The following is a 17,549-nucleotide window of genomic DNA, read 5'->3' as shown; positions in this document are numbered from 1 at the left end:
ACCACAGGCTCCACAAATGGCAACAAAAACAATCATGTCTCACCCGGACCACGAAACCTAACAAACAGTATTCCAGCCAATCACTAGCAAGAAGTATTTGAGGGTGGGTCTGGGGGGTTAGTGCGCGTGCCCATGAAGGGTGTGTGTGTGTGTGTGAAGGAGAGAGAAGCATCAGAGGGAAGTTTGAAAAATGTCTGACACACGACCAAAGAGACGTCGTTCTGAAGAACAAATTAAAAAGAAGAAGGAGTCGGATAAAGAACGTGCGAAGTTTCGAATTTACATCGGTAGCAAAGCTTTTGAACGATGGCGAGAACTCCGGCGGCAGAAGGGCTTCCAGTCCGACATTCAGGTTGCTCTGTTTTTGCTGGACAGGTGGGTAACGTTAAATAGTTTTTTGTTCTTCTAAATTGACGCTTATGTTCGCCAAACCCACACAAGGATATAATTAGCTAGAACTATGCACGTTCACAATTATTTAAGGAAGCACGGAAGGGAGGGGGAGGAGATGAGATGCGGAGGAGGGAGGGTCTAGCTAGCCTCCGATTTGTTTGAAAATATTCCGAACGTCAACACCCAGGATCGCAATAGTCAACGATCTTGGGTTAACAATAGTCACAAAATGGCAGCAGCTGCATTCGTATGAAACTCCATGATACTGGATGGCAAAATTACAAAACTATACACAAAATACTAATTCGGCTGAGTTTTAATACTTTATTAGCTCACCAAATGCAAAACTTCCACAAAGAAAAAAAAAAAACATTTCTAGCTGGCCTATAGCACTGGTGACTTCAGTAACCCAGATGAGCTTGCGTTATCTGTTTTGAGCAGTTGTTATCTGGGAATAACTTACCACCTGATGGCACTATTGACTAAAAGGGGTTTATTTCTCCTTATCAGCAAGAATTAAGTGAGAGTCACAACTCTCTGCAAATTCCTTTTGGGGTCGTAAAAAGTATTATCAGTCTTAATGTGTCTGGCCTTGTTCACACTACATGATTTTAAAACGTCGGGCTGAACTGTGCGGTTCACACTACACCTTGCTCTGACTTGCTCTCAGTGAAATCAGGAGTGTTTAAGTTGTTTAGCTGTTCACACCACACAACACAACGTGATTGATCCACAAAAGGAGGTAACTCACTACACGAGTTGACAGCGCACTACATAGAGATACAACCATGATCGGATGATAAGAGCAAATCATTTGTGACTCAATGAGAACTGTTTCAGTACTATGTTGCGGTCTAAATCCTGAAAATAATCAAATAAATAATGAGTTGACAACAACTCTGTCACCCAACGATTCTATTTTGTCTACAAACCATGTTTTGTCATGAAAAAACATGCAATAAATAAATAAATAAATATTGCGCCAATACCCAGCGAAGAAGAGAACACAACACTTGAATATGGACGTCAGACAGAAACTAGTGCTGAACACTGTTTGCGCGACGATCTGCTCTGAGGAAAAAAATGCAAAAAAAAAAAAGAAAAACTAAAGCCAAGTTCACACTACAGGATTTTAAGCCCGATTTATGCCCGCTTTGCAAATCGTTGAGCTCGCCGACAGGTCAGGTTATATCGCGTGCAAATCGCGATGTGCAAATCGCAGTGTGCAGCTAGCCTGACTTCGTCATACTCATATTCAAGAAAGAATATGAGTCTGAAACTCCTCCATTGGGCTTTGATTATGAGGCGTGTCGTAACTGAACCAGGACAAAAAAAAAACCCCTCTGCACTCAATTGGATAGTCGGTAGACCTACCAACCAATCAGAGCAACGCATAAGTCAACTCCTTTGCATAGCGCAGTTTTCAAATACAGAACGTAGCCTACTTTTTTATTTTGGAAGTTAAATAATGAGTGTTACTTCTTTTACTTACTTCTCCATGAGTGCCACCAAAGGAGAAACCACAACGACCACAGGCTTTTCATTACGTCCCATCTTCTTAACGACCGTCAGAGCCAGCTGATAATTTACACTTTTCCCGAATCATGTAGGAAGGACGCCAAAAATATCTTTCCGATCGACAAATGCCCTGATTGCATTTCTCTGTTTGTCTATTAAAATGAATGCGCTGTCGATTTTTTTTTTAACAAAAGACGTGACAGCGGAATCTATACACTGTTAGAAATTGCTGTAAATTTACGGCTAAATTTCAACAGTATATTCCTGTTTTGTTCAAAAGCAGTACATTGCTGTTTTTTTGCGTTTGTAATATGACGTAGAAAAATTATAACGGCATTTTAACGTAATTATTGCTCGAGGGAAACAAAACGGTACTTAACAGTATTTTTGACTTGACATCGGAAGAGCTGCAGTGAGCACGCATGGATTTTTCATCCATCTTCATACTTATAATAGGTGAGTTCCCTTTTGTTTTGCTCGTTGTGATAGAAAAATGCATTACATCTGCAATTGTTACTAACTTGTATTTTGGATATTGGAAGTAGCCTAACTATTTTTGTATTCGCAGTGATAAAAGCACCAACTGCGACATCGTGAGGGAAGTTGGATTCCTCACACGGATAATTCCCGATTAGAGGGTGAGTTTCATCCAAAATCAATTTTTCTGCAAAGTTTATGCAAAGCTATAAGTAAAAACATTGTTGCATGTGAATTACATCGTCGTCTTAGCGCGCTAAAGTGTTGCAGCTTGATTTTTCATTATTCGGAAAACCGTTGCACAAAACCTAAATTTCGGGCTTTTTGTGCTTTTAAATGGGGATAAACTTGTTGTAGGCCTAATCTGTACATCTCAGGGTGATTTATTTGTTGTACAAGTGATTGTATTGTTAGGCCTACTTTAATGGTGGCTTTATTTTTGCATAGATCCAGGTTTTGATATAAGTATAAGTGATAGAATAAGCATTAAGAATAATTCATATTAAAGTTAAGCTGTATTGTTACTTTGTCCAGCACGAAATTTAGAATAATCTTTAAGACTAATTAATATTTAAAGTTTAGTTATTGCTGCTGCAGTGTTACTTTGTCCAGCACGTAATTTTTAATAATCATTAAGACTAATTAATGTTTCACTGTTGCTGCTGCAGTGTTATTTTGCCCAACACGTAATTTAAAATTTATTAACACTAATTCACATTTAAAGTTTTGTTGTTGCCGCTGCAGTGTTACTTTATTATATTTATTAACACTAATTCATATTTAAACGTTAGTTATTGCTGCTGCAGTGTTATCATGCTGCAGAGCATGATTTGGAGTGAAATGTGGTGCTATAGAGTCTCGTGTCGTGTAAATTTACAGTACATTTCGGTTTGTATACCCCCAGAACACTTGGAATATATGACATGAGTCACATAGAATCATTTTCTGATTTCAATTGTCAGAAACCAGATTTCAGATTACATGTGTAGTCAATTTTTCTTTAATTTGTGATCTGAAAAAGAACATATGGCCTTGAACAACACCAGGGTGAGTAATTATTTGCTTAATTTTCAATTTTTATATTAATTTACTTATTTTCACCACTTAAAAGGATAGTTTACACACACACACAACACACACTAATTATATCATCTTCTTGCCCAGTGTTGTTTCTGTTGAGTTTATGTTTAACATGGACTTTTAATTGATGGACAACAATTATTAAACAATTTTAGAAATATCTTTGTCTAAAGATAAATTAAAGTTTTATGGGTTTGGAACATAAGGGTGAGTAATTCATGACAGGATTTTCTTTTTATGGTTAAACTAACCCATTAACAATGTTGAGAACATAATTTCACAATACACATTTTTAATGTTTGCCCAGATAAGTCCATGATCAACACGTTGAAAATGTAATAAAAATGGCTCTGTCAATGATTTCATTTACAATACGGTGGTGGCAGATTCATGTTTTTATGCCGATGCTGACAGTTTTTCATTTTAAAGTTTCAGGTGAAACACCAGGAAACTGTATTCAGCACTGGATGATCAGCCTTGAGGGTCATATTATTTGTGAGGGCATCCAGACGGTTTTCTGTCTGGGCTTGCTGCTGTTTTTTCTACTTTTTACAACTTCAATCTTCAATACCAAGCTGAGGCAGCATGCACACTGGAATTTATTCAAAGGTAAATACTTGGATGCATACATTCAATTCACTTCACTTTTATTTATATAGCACTTTTTATAATGCATATCATTTCAATGCAGCTTTACATAACATTTTTCATTGTTGCAATGTTGCATGTTTAATTGATGAAACACAATTTGGCCCGAATTAACGGAATCTAGCATCAAATAAAGACATTTTCTTTTAAACTATTTGAAGCACGGTGAGTAGCCATAGATGACTATGTCAAGGAAATAAACAGGGCTTTGGTGGTGGTGAAGTGTTGGTGAAAACCTTGGAAGGAAGCCTCATCTTTGACACCTAAATGATGATCAAATGATTTTGTTAAAATGTTTTAAACATTGCTAAAATAGCATATAAGGTGTGCATAGGAGATATCTTTATTCTAGATTAAATCACATCCTTCACCCCCAAAAGATTGTTCAGAAAGCTATCCTTTCCTGACAAAGTTAAAGGAAGTGATCTTAAAACAAGAATAGTTAAGATTATAGCAAATTTATATGTTCTTTGTGAGTAAACTAATTCTGAACAAACATGTTTGTTTTTCAGGTGGTTCATCGGGATAAACCCAGAAAAAAGGCACCAAGGTTGGAGGAGTCATTTCAAAACGGACGGGGAAGGTCGCCCAGAAAAACAAAACAGTGAACCCTCGTGTCTCCAGTCTGCTTAAAAAATGTATGGATTTTGAGTGGGACTTTATACAAGTATTACACACACAACCACACACAAACACTCACACCCCACACACACACACACACACACACACACACACACACACACATATACGCGCGCACACACACACACACACACACACACACTCAAAATCAGGTGAATAAGGTAATTCACTGTTTGTGTCCAGAGTAAAAAAAAAAAAAAAATGACAGTATACTTAATCATTTGTTAAGGACTTGTTCAAGTTACAGGATAGATCATATTCTGATTTTGGAAACATCTTGTTTATTTATGTTTGTTGTAACTTCTAAACCTTGAATTTTCAGAAGTTTCAGAAGTTTAATAAACAAGAGACATGTTTTGAAACAATAAAGCTGCTTTTCTTCTGTTACATTTTTAATTCACTATTTCACCTTTAAATTTATTCACTTTTGGTATTTTATAGCAAGACTGCAACAGGGAAATGTATTAAATCACAAGGTTCAGAAAATAATCTTTAAAAACACAGGGGGAAAAATTGTCCTTTTTGCTAACTGTCCATTATTCAGTACATTACACAATACCATATTGTATATTTGTGTAGTTTACACTAATTTCAATATGAAGAACAAATAAGTGCCCATGCTTTTTTCAGGATATTGCTGTAACATGTAGAAACTGCTTTATGCATTTCCAAAAGCAGTAACAACTGTAAATTTAACCAACAGTAAGACACCGTTAATTTAACAGTATCTTGCTGGCAACCATGCTGCCAGTTAATTACTGTTTTTTAATAAACGGTAGTGAACTGTAAATTTCACTAACAGTAAAAACCTGTTAATTTAACAGTAACTTGCTGGCAACCGTGCTGCCAGTTCTTTACTGTTTTTTAACGGGAAAATTTTTAACAGTGTACATCTCAATTCTCCAGCTGCAGTCATCTCTGACAAGCGCTCTTTGATAACGTGATGATTACGTCTCTGCAGATCATCTGTCCATCATCATAAAGCCCGCCCTGGCAATTTGATTGGCCCGTTCATTTCTTGCCTGATCATAATTACTCCTCAATGGATCGAGTCCAGACCGAATTTCCCGACCAAAAAATATTGTGGGCGGAGTTCGGGCTGGCATCCAGGCTAGTGTGCAGCACTAGTTTCTGTTTGACGTCCATATTCGCGTGTTGTGTTCTCTTCTTCGCTGGGTATTGGCGCACGTGCTGTTTCGCGTCATTTATGGTTTGTTTTTTATTGCTGGTTTTTCGTGACAAAACGTGGTTTGTAGACAAGATAGAATCGTTGGGTGACAGACTTGTTGTCAACTCGTTATTTATTTGATTATTTTCATGATTTAGACCATACCATAGTACTGAAACAGCTCTCATTAGAGTCAAAAATGATTTGCTCTTATCATCCGATCGTGGTTGTATCTCTATGTAGTGCGTTTTCAACTCGTGTAGTGAGTTACCTCCTGTTGTGGATCAATCATGTTGTGTTGTGTGGTGTGAATAGTTAAACAACTTGAACACTCCTGATTTCACTGAGAGCAAGTCATGTAGTGTGAACCGCACAGTTCAGCTCGACGTTTTAAAATCATGTATTGTGAACTAGGCTTAAGATTTACCCGGTGTCCTCAACCCATGCGTTGCTATGATTAGCTGTTCTCATGACATCACTGAGTTTGAGTCGTGCGACGGCTCTGGATATCTAGCAGGCTATACTGTATATTTTTCTGGGCTAGGAGATGCGTCTGCGAGGCGTCTGCGAGCGTTTTCGCTGCGTTGTTGGCTCTTTCATACTAACAGATTGGCAAGCGTTCATCGTCCGCTAATCCCCTGCGATTTGCACGCGATAACACCCTGACCTGTCGGCGAGCTCAATGATTTGCAAATCGCGCATAAATCGGGCTTAAAATCCTGTAGTGTAAACTTAGCATAGGACACCGGGTTCTGCCAGTATGTTAGCTTCATTTTGGACGTTAGTTTTGGGGGAAGTTCCATTTATTTGGGAGAGTGAGTTTGCTGGATTATTCATTAAACATAATTAATACTTTGTGTGTGTCTGATTGGCAGGGGTGTAAAGTAACGAATTACAAATACTCACGTTACTGTAATTAAGTAGTTTTTTTCAGAAATTGTACTTTTTTGAGTAAGTTGAAAATTGTGTAATTTTACTTTTACTTGAGTACATTTTAAGTGATGTATCGGTACTTTTTCGCCGCTATTTTCCTTCTGTTTGTGGCCGTTTGTGGAATTGCGAGACGAGTTCATAATGCGGTGAATTCCCGCTCCCATTTACTTCACAATCATAGAGAGACGCGCGTCACGATCTGTGCACCACTGCCGCGCTTGCCATGCTGCCAGATTCAGAATCAGTGCACCATGTCGTTAACTTGAACTGCATTACTTAATAAGAAATTAGCACAGCTCGTTAATAAACAGCGTTTTTTTATTGTTCCATTATATGATCCGTCTTCATTTGGCAAGTGCACTTGCGCAAAAACATTTTTCATGCTGAACTTTTTTTGTTTGTTTGTGGATGCTGCTGATAAAACAGCTTCGCCGAGACTTCAGAGACAAAGTGTGTTTGTTTCTTTTGTAAAAGTTTCCTGGATATAACTTTGTGCATAATATTTAATGCACAATTTTCCTTACAAATTATATTATCAGCAATGTAATTAGTGTTAGCTCACTATCTTAGCCTTTTTCAGTGCATTATTTGAGGTAATATGATAATATTAGTGATTCTCATTTATCAAAACACTAACATTGGTACCGTTTTGGAGAGAAATTGGGTATTTTTTTTTATTTAACCCATCTCTTGGTGTGTGATGCTGAACTATCATATGAGTTTCTAAAGGTTTTTGAATTCTTTGCACAGTTATGAATATTGATATTTTATGTGCAACAATAACATGCTCAGGCCCAGTGGCTTTTCGCCTAATTTTAAATGCTTTTCCCCCCAAATAATATGATTTAAATGGTGATGAGTGTACTGATTTGATGCATTTTAAAAAGATGGATGATAGATATTCTTCAATCTTTCTTACAAAGAACAAAATATAATGTGAATTCCAGTATGTGCATTTTTTTTTAATTTATAAATTGTAGTGCACAGTGTTTATTATAAGGGTTAGAATCGGCACCCTTAGTACTCACTACTCACTACTCTTGAGTACTTTTAAATAAGCTACTTTTTTACTCTTACTCAAGTAATTTTTTGGACAAGTACTTTTTACTCTACTCACACTACATTTTTTGGAATGTAATGGTACTTTTACTTGAGTATGTTTTTTCAGTACTCTTTCCACCACTGCTGATTGGTCTAGATGCCACACGATTCGAAACATTTGGATTACAGAACAGAATTAAAATGGATTAAGTTTATGATATAAATATAAATATTTATATATTTAATAAGTTAAATAAGGGGTTATGAACAATTTGTATATCTGTGAAGTTATTAATATGTAAATAATTTATGTTTTAGTTGCTGTCAATATTGTAGCCTACATTTTAAAGCCTATGCAAACGTAAGTATATGTAGGCTACGTGTGGTAGAACCACACTTTAAGTAAAATACATACAGTATACAAAGGCCTACTCAAGATCATGTTGCACTAGATGAGTGGTCTCGTAAAGAACTCCAGATAAACAAACTACACTGTTTGTATTTATCAGTACAATTATAACGTCTCGGTTACGGATGTAACCCTCGTTCCCTGAGTAGGGAACGGAGACGTTACGTCAGAAGTGACGGAGAATGGGGGTTTCGCATAGAAAGCCAATCCTCTTCGAGTATTTAAAAATGAGCCAATGGCATGAAAATGCCTTGGGGCTGCAGAATTTGCATAGCGTATCTCCGCCCCACGCAGTGGGTATAAAAGGAGGAAGTGAACGCAACCGCAGTATGTCTTCGCTGAGGAGCCAAGGCTGAACTCCGGCGTCTACCCAGCGATACAGCCGAAGTGGCAGGGAGACGTAACGTCTCCGTTCCCTACTCAGGGAACGAGGGTTACATCCGTAACCGAGACGTTCCCTTTCGTAGTCACTTCGAGTTACGTCAGAAGTGACGGAGAATGGGGGTCAGTGCCATCATGCCATCTTCAAGCTGTCTTCCAGTGCCCTGCGAAAGTCTGGACCCCTGAACCTTTTTTTTTTTTTTTTAACAGGGATCCCACTTTGACACAGGAATACCAAGGTACACTGGGAAATATATCCCGGGAGGGACATGCTACCTGATGCCTACCGAAGGAGGACTTACAAATATGCATATGGCCGCATAGGAACGCATATGGAGATCACTGGATCACCAACCGCAGGTGGCTACTAGAATTTAACTCCAGGGGTGGCAGATGGCTTGCCAAGGGAAGATACATGCTCAGAGAGGCTAACAGTGGATAATACACATGAGACAGTTACCATAGGGAACCGTGCACATGGAGGCACCTAGCCAGCATCCAGAGCAACAGCAGTGGTGCCCGCATCGTCGGTGCTGGAGGACTCAAGGCTTCGACAGAAGACACTGAGGAAATATCGCACTTATCCAATCCGAGGAGTGGAATGGCGAGCAAGCGAAGACACCTAAGCGGGTCCAGTACTGGCGGAAGCGAGTACGTGAGAGGACACCGGCTCAATTCGCAGATTATAGAATCTCGCGAAGGTGTTTGGTGTCGCCCAGCCTGCAGCTCTGCAAATGTCTGTTAGCGAGGCGCCGTGCGCTAGAGCCCAAGAGGAGGCCACACTCCGAGTGGAATGGGCCGTCACACCAAGGGGGCACGGACGGCCTTGCTGCTGGTAAGACAAAGCAATGGCGTCCACTATCCAGTGAGACAGCCGTTGCTTTGAGAGAGCCCTTCCCTTCTGGCTCCCCCCATGACAGACAAAGAGCTGGTCTGAGGTCCTGAAACACCGCGTTCTGTCAACGTAGGTGCGGAGAGCACGTACCGGACAGAGCAGTGCCAAGGCTGGGTCTGCCTCCTCCAGGGGCAGCGCTTGCAGGTTCACCACCTGGTCCCGGAAGGGAGTGGTGGGAACCTTGGGCACGTATCCAGGCCGGGGTCTCAGGATCACGTGAGAGTAAGCCGGCCCGAACTCCAGGCACGCTTCGTCAATGGAGAATGCGTGTGGGTCCCCCACCATCTTGATGGAGGCCAGTGCAACCAGGAGTGCCGTCTTCATGGACAGAAACTTTAACTCTACCGATTGCAAAGGCTCAAAGGGAGGCCTCTGCAGAGCACTTAGAACTACTGAGAGGTCCCAAGAGGGTACGAGGGGAGGACGAGGCGGATGTAGCCTCCTCGCTCCCCTCAGGAACCTGATGACCAGGTCGTGCTTCCCTAAGGACTTACCTTCTACTGCTTCATGAGAGGCGGCAATGGCCGCGACGTAAACCTTAAGGGTGGATGGCGACAGCCTGCGCTCCAACCCTTCTTGCAGGAAGGAAAGCACGACACTGATCGAACATCTCCGGGGGTCTTCTCCGCGAGAAGAGCACCAGCTGACGAAGAGGTTCCACTTCAACGCGTAAAGGTGTCTCGTGGACGACGCTCTAGCGGAAGTGATGGTTGCCGCCACTGCAGGTGGCAGCGAACTCAAACCTGCCTCGTCCCGTCCAGGAGCCACACGTGCAGCCTCCAGAGATCGGGACGAGGGTGCCACAGAGTGCCCCGTCTCTGAGTGAGTAGATCTTGTCTCAGAGGAATAGGCCAAGGAGGTGCTGTCGCGAGGAGCATGAGTTCGGAGAACCACGTCTTGGTGGGCCAATAAGGGGCTACCAGCAAGACCTGCTCCTCGTCCTCCTTGATCACAACACCCGTGCAAGAAGGCTCACTGGGGGAAACGCATACTTGCGTGGGCCCCGCGGCTAGCTCTGCGCCAGTGCATCTGTGCCGAGCGTACCCTCGGTCAGGGAATAAAACTGGGCGCAGTGGGATGAGTCCCGGGAGGCGAACAGATCTATCTGTGCCTCCCCGAACTGGTCCCAAATCAGCTGGACCGTCTGGGGATGGAGTCGCCATTTGCCGGAGATAGGGCGGACCCGTGACAGCTCATCGGCTGCCAGGTTCCGGTCTCCTGGAATGCACACTGCACGAAGCGACCTCAGGTGCTTCTGACTCCATAGCAAGAGGTAGCGGGCGAGCTGCGACAAGACAAGTAAGTTAACGGACAAGTACATGTTGACCCCTGAGCAGCGCTCGAAAGCGGTGCAGGGCCAGGCGTACTGCCAGCAGCTCAAGGCAATTGATGTGCATGAGGCGGGGTCCTGTCCAGGAACCCGCGGCTGCATGCCCATTGCACATGGCACCCCAACTCGTGGTAGATGCATCTGTGGAGACAACGAGATGCCTGCAAATTTGCTGAAGAGGGACACCGGCCCGTAAGAAGCTGAGGTTCGACCACGGGAAGATGCCATGCCCACCTTGGGTCTCGATCGCGAAGCCACAGCTGAAGCGGTCTCATATGAAGCAAACCGAGCGGCGTTGCCGCGGCGGCGGATGCCATATGCCCCAGGAGCCTCTGAAACAGTTTCAGTGGAACCGCACTCTTGCCCTCGATCTGTCGAAGACAAGTCAGCAGTGAGTGCGCGCGCTCGCTCGTGAGCTGCGCGGACATGGCGACCGAGTCTATCTCCATGCCGAGAAAAGAGATCCTCTGCACGGGGCAAAGTTTGCTCTTTTCCCTAACCCACGTAACCCACCGGTCTTCTTGGGGACAATGAAGTAGGGGCTGTAAAACCCGGACCTCATCTCGGCTGGAGGGACCGCCTCGATTGCACCCTTCGCCAGCAGGGTCGCAATCTCCGCTCTCATGACCGGGGCATTGCCACCGACCATAGTGGAGCGAACTCCCCTGAAACGGGGAGGAGACCGTGTGCGAACTGAATCGCGTAGCCGAATCTGATCGTTCTGATGACCCAGCGGGACAGGCCGGGAAGCTCTAGCTAAGCTTCCAGGAAGTGTACCAGCGGGGTCATACGAACCACAGACGTCCCCCCAGAGGGGCAGCGAGGCAGGTCGACTGGCATGCGCGCAGGAGTTACCCCGCCCGGATGCACAGTCAAAGCCCGCTCCCCGACAGAAGAGACCAGGGAAGGACCAGCGTTCCACGGGGGTCTGTTCTGCCGGGGGTCTGGCGATAGAGGGGGAGGGGAGTGGCGTAGTCGAGGGACGACACACGCTCCCTTCTGCACCCTCAGAGACAGAGAGGAATGAGTGGGCTGACGCACTGGGACGTCGAGCGCACTCATTCCTGTCTGTGTGCTCAGTGATGATGTCAAGTCTTTCTTTAACCAACTCAGGGTACTGCCCACCCGTGGGTGAGCAGCGGGGAGCTGAGAACAAAAGATTCTCCCCCGGCCCTCCACCGGGGGAAGGAGGGGGCCTGCTACCACCTCCTGGGAAAAACTCGACTTCATCACTGAGCAGCCCGTCTCAGGAGCGTCGCTTGGCCTGGCGTTTAGCGGGGCGTGCGGCCTGAGGGGGCTGTGACGCCTGCCTGCGTCCTCCTCCACGCCGCGACCCGGATGAAGGCTGCTGCTGGGGCCGCGTGGGAGGGAGGGGAGCTGCAGGGGGGCGTCCTCGGCGGCGAGCAGGGGGAGGCGTCTGTACCGACGGCTGGGTGGAGGCAGCAGCTGGCCGTCGGGGCAGAATATGTTTGATCGCCTCCGTCTGCTTCTGGGCAGTAGAGAACTACTGGGCAAAGTCCTCGACTGCACCGCCGAAAAGGCCAACCTGGGAGAGCAGGGTGTCGAGCAGACGAGTCCGCTCGGCATCCCTTGTGTCTGCCAGGTTAAGCCAGAGATGGCGCTCCTGGACCATGCTAGTGGCCATCACCTGACCAACGGAGCAGTTCATTAAAGGCCGTTTGGTCAGTCCCCCCTCGTGCATATCTCCCTTGTCAGTCCCCCCTCATGCATGAGAAGTTTGGCTTGGAAAACCTGCAAAGTGCTCATCGCATGCAGGGCGGAGGCCGCCTGTCCCGCCGCTCTATAGGAACGCGCCGCCATAGCAGACGAGAACCTACAGGCTTTGGATGGGTGCTTTGTAGGACCACGGGAGGAGGCGCTCTGTGGACACAGCTGCATCGCAACAGAGCGCTCCACCGGAGGCATCCCAGTGTACCCACGGGCGGCCCCACCGTCGAGGGGAGGAAAGGTGGGGGAGGCTAGAGCGCACTCTCGGGAGGACAAAGGAGCCTTCCAAGTGCGCGTCAGCTCCGCATGCAGTTCGGGGAAAAAAGGTATTGGGGTCGGCTGTGGCCTTGCGGCGGCAGCCTTACCCAAAAAACAATTATCCATCCGTGAGAGATCGGGGCAGGGCGGAGGGTTCCACTCTAACCCGATTCTCACGGCGGTCCGAGATAGCTTGGCCGTTAACTCGGGATCAGACATGGGCAACGCTGGCACTCCCGAGGGAGGCAACGCAGCCGCATCCTCACTTCCCAAGAAATCAAGCCCGCCTTGTGATGCTGCGATCGCATCATCCTCTGGAGCGCCGAATGAAACAGACGGTACCTGCGAAGAGGCAGGCGGCTGAATCGAACTGGCGCTCGCTGGCTCTAACACTAGAGCGGGGGGTGTGGCCCGAGGAACTATCGTCGGGGCTTTGTTCCACAACGTCAGATCACCCTGTCCGCGAGTCGAAGAGCTTCTCGTGGAAGAAGCAGATCGAGTGGCGGGGACGGGGACTCTCACTTTAGTCAGATCATTGAGTCTAGATCTCAGTGTAGAGATGGTCATGTTCCCACAGAAGGAACATGAGTCATCCACGAACGCTGCTGCTGCATGCTGAATGCCCAGACACACAGAGCAGCGATCGTGACTTTTAGAAGATGACATGAATCGACCGCACCCAGAAGAACACGGGCGAGACATCTTTAAAAAGACGTGCCACGTGCAGCTCTTTCGATGAGAGGAGGAAATTCACTCTTTCAGCGCTGAGGCGACCAGGGAGAAGCGCAAAGTCTGGCAGACCACTGCTCAGATCGCAGGCGATGCAGAATCTCGCTGGGTACCGCCGTCACACCAACACTGAAGAGAACGCTCGTCTCGAAGAGTCTTGGATCAGTGAGAATGGCTTTAGGAGTGAAGAGGTCTCTTGGCTCCGAAGCGAAAACATACTGCGGTTGCGTTCACTTCCTCCTTTTATACCCACTGCGTGGGGCGGAGATACGCTATGCAAATTCCGCAGCCCCAAGGCATTTTCATGCCATTGGCTCGTTTTTAAATACTCGAAGAAGATTGGCTTTCTATGCGAAACCCCCATTCTCCGTCACTTCTGACGTAACTCGAAGTGACTACGAAAGGGAATTATAGTTATACAGCTTTCTAACTGAACACAAATGAGAAACATTAAACTTATTTACATCAAGTAACTCTACGCTTGATGCACTGGGGCCTTGTCTTACAGTCAATCTAATTTTTATGACCGTGCCATCTAGTGGTCTCAAATATTAGTACAGTTGCAAATTCTGAAACAACTGGAATTTTGTGAATACAATTATAAGGCTAATAAAACAACATTCTTATAATTAATTATTATTAATATTACATGTCATGTAGCAAAAACACTTCGTTTTTTTATTTTATTTATTTAGTTTCAACTTAGATTATCAGCATGGAAATTTGAGTGAAAAGTTAAAACAGAAAAATGCACATGAATGTGAGAATTTCAAGAGAACATCTCTCCTTTTTGGAAATATGACATGGTCATGTTTTGTGCTAAGCCTGATGATCATTTTATCCAGCACTATTTTAAAATATTGCAAAAAGAATGTTGTGTGCTTCAATAACCATTGACATGATGTCATGACATAATGTCAGTACAAACAGCTAATTGGATACAAGTATTTCCCAGTGCACAGGACTTCTAATTACAACTTATGATACAAGAAATGTATATTATACTGTAGTAGTTTCTTAACAGACCATGTGGTTGAATTGCTACCAAATTTTGTGGGACCAGCATCCCTGTCAATATGTTTATCATTATTGCAGAAGTATATGTGACGCATCACATAAATGTGCTATGCTCTAATCTGCTGCTTATGTCATGACATGTATGACTGCCTGAGATAATATTTGTGAGCGTAATAATCTTGGTCAGTGATGACTATTATTACTGTCAGAGCTGAAGTTGGGGAGGCCTAGGGTGTGAGTTGGCTGAGTTCATCCAGAACACGGCAGCTCTGCTGGGCCCCTGAGCCCCAGCTCTGATGTGGCTCTGTGTTGCTAATAAAACCCTAGGACTGGAGAAGAGTCCTTGGGTTTAGCCTCACCGCCACATGACATGTGCAATTTTGACAAGAACATGTGAAAGAGAAAGAACCTTAGGCTGGCTGAGGAGGTTGAGTGTTAAAAACAATTCCAAATGATGAGTGCAGTGTCTATGATTAAGTTGGTAACTAAATCATTGGTAACTTTCATTGAATCATTGAACTTTCATGTTAATATGCGTATAATTTCAAAGTTATGCCACCATTAAGCATATTGTTCATCAGTGTTTCAAAGGACCAAGTCACCACTTTAGTTGAGGGGCCACACACATGATGAAATCATTAAAAGATTATGCTTAGTTAATGATGACTTCTGTATTTGAATGTCAACAGAATTCATGTGCTATTTGCTGTGATTGGCCAATTTTGGGGTCTGTCCATTTACCTGTTGGCTATGAAGAAGACATGCTTGGAAACTCATATCATAATTCAGAAAAACAGTTCTCATATTAATTGATATAATGTTCTAGCCTGTATGCACGCATGAGGTAATGTGGATTTTTGTATATTCCTTTAATAATTCGAAGAGTATCTAGCATGCATGAATTTATGCTTTTTATGCATGAGTTTGTGATGATTCATGTACCATAACTGTAGCTTTATCCACAATGGATAATAAAGACACATTTTTTTGTGAACAAAGAAAACATCAATAAATCATAATTAATGATGATGTACTCATCATAGTTAATGTTTTAAATAAGGTGTTGTTCATCCATGAAGTCATGAATGAAAAACATTGAACTTGTGTTAGTTCCTGATGAATCCTGAGATATTAATGTATGAATTAATGCCTAATTCGTGCATGAATTTATGATAATTCATGCACCCTTATATGTAAAGTGTTACCGAATTTTTATTTTTATTTCCTTGTCCACATGAATCTTCGCCGGTGGGCCCTTCAATTCACCCCGTTCCACTTTAAATAGTTTAATAAGTCATCTACCATCGTTGTTTGCTTTATTTTCTCCAAGCAGTCACTATGTCGAATACACAGAAATACCCTTACACTGAACAAAGTCAACACTGTTCTGCTCAACAACCTCATTTACATTTTCAATTACAATTCTACAATTCTTATTTTGTTAACTGCACATGATGGAATGACTCTGCGGACTCTTCTCCCTAGCCAACCATGCATCCAACATGTAAACTGACATTCTCGTTATTCTCCGGATTTAAGCCTACGGTGTGATCATCTCGCTACTGTCAAAACTTAGCTAGCTAGCCGGTACATTGGAAAAACAAAAAACGAAGCTGCTACAACGGCTAGGCTACAACCGGCTACAACCTTTACACATCTCTACCCATAATGCATTGAGACGTAAATAAATATGCCGGCCTATAAGTGAACGGATTTTCAGCTTTTTTAAAAATATAAAAACAAAAACATTTGGAGTGTTTTTGTATCACCTTTTTATAGCTGACGCCCACGTTAATCTTATAAGGCCAACATGCAGCACTGTCAGGGTTACTTTTAAAGAATCTGTGATACATATATATATATATATATATATATATATATATATATATATATATATATATGAAGTGAATTACTGAATATAAAATTACATACATTTATTATGAAATATTATGAAATATATTGTCACATTTTTAAATATATTTTCAATGCAATTCCTTATGTATCTTTCAATATAATTTTAATTTTCAAATATACTGTTATATCATTTCATATAGTGATAATTTGATCATTCATATATTGGAAAATATAGTTTATTTTTGTAAGGGTGACAACGTGAAAAGTTTTTTTTTTTAATCTTTGCAAATTTACTAAAGCCGCAGTCTGATGTTTTTCCTCTTTTCGCCATCTCTGTTCGAAATCTGAAATTGCAGGAATTCGTGGAATTATCAACTTTATGTGAGTTGTACTTTAACACTCTAGACACGGCACAGCGCATCCACAACAGAAAGTTCTGAATTTATTGGTTGAGATTACATTATATATAGATGGGCTTTAGTTTTACAGAAAGCCTATGATTAATGTCATAATTTTCCCCATGAACCTTGAAATATTGAAACATCAGTATTATAAAGAAATTTAAAAGAAAATATTATAATGAAAATGTTTTTGGCTGGTTTATTTTTTAGGAGTATAGAGACATCAATAATCAACATATGACAGAGATGGGAGTGTTCAACACATGTTCAAGTCAAAAGTAAATCTCAAGTCCCTATCATCAAGTCTCAAGCAAGTCCAAGTCGCAGGTACACACAACCAAGTCAAGTCAAGTCAGTGGTTCACTTCAAGCAAGTCAAATCGAGTCCTGCTAAGGGTCAACCTTATTTTTTTTTTCTCTCAGAAATTATTACCTTTCTTATACATTTCTATTGTAATATTAATAATATTCATATAATTTATAGGATATATTTATGATTATCAAAATTTGGAATGATTATTATTATTATTATAACAATTATATAAAACATGTTGAAGATAAATCATTTGAAGCTAAATTCACAAGTGTGATGCATTAATTATATTGGTATTATAGTAAATGTCATATGTAACTTTCCCATTAAGAACCAAT

The 17,549-nt window shown here is 42.7% G+C and overlaps 1 protein-coding gene across 2 annotated transcripts in view; it reads left to right on the top strand.

Moving 5' to 3' along the window:
• Positions 1-17,549, top strand: part of LOC120461405 (gap junction gamma-1 protein) — a 143,516-nt gene that overhangs the window by 39,176 nt on the left and 86,791 nt on the right. Inside the window, exon 1 of one of the 2 annotated variants that reach the window (XM_039649576.2) lies at positions 17,114-17,226. The exons of the other annotated variant lie outside the window; for it this stretch is intronic. The gene's annotated coding sequence lies outside the window, so the exon portion shown is untranslated. Of the gene's footprint in view, positions 1-17,113; positions 17,227-17,549 lie in introns of those variants that run through there. 2 annotated transcript variants of the gene reach the window in all.

This window comes from Pimephales promelas, chromosome 5, assembly GCF_988280905.1.
Source record: "Pimephales promelas chromosome 5, fPimPro1.hap1.1, whole genome shotgun sequence".
Taxonomy (NCBI): Eukaryota; Metazoa; Chordata; class Actinopteri; order Cypriniformes; family Leuciscidae; genus Pimephales; species Pimephales promelas.
Note: the sequence above shows the minus strand (reverse complement) of the source record. Positions and strands in the feature narration are given on the sequence as shown.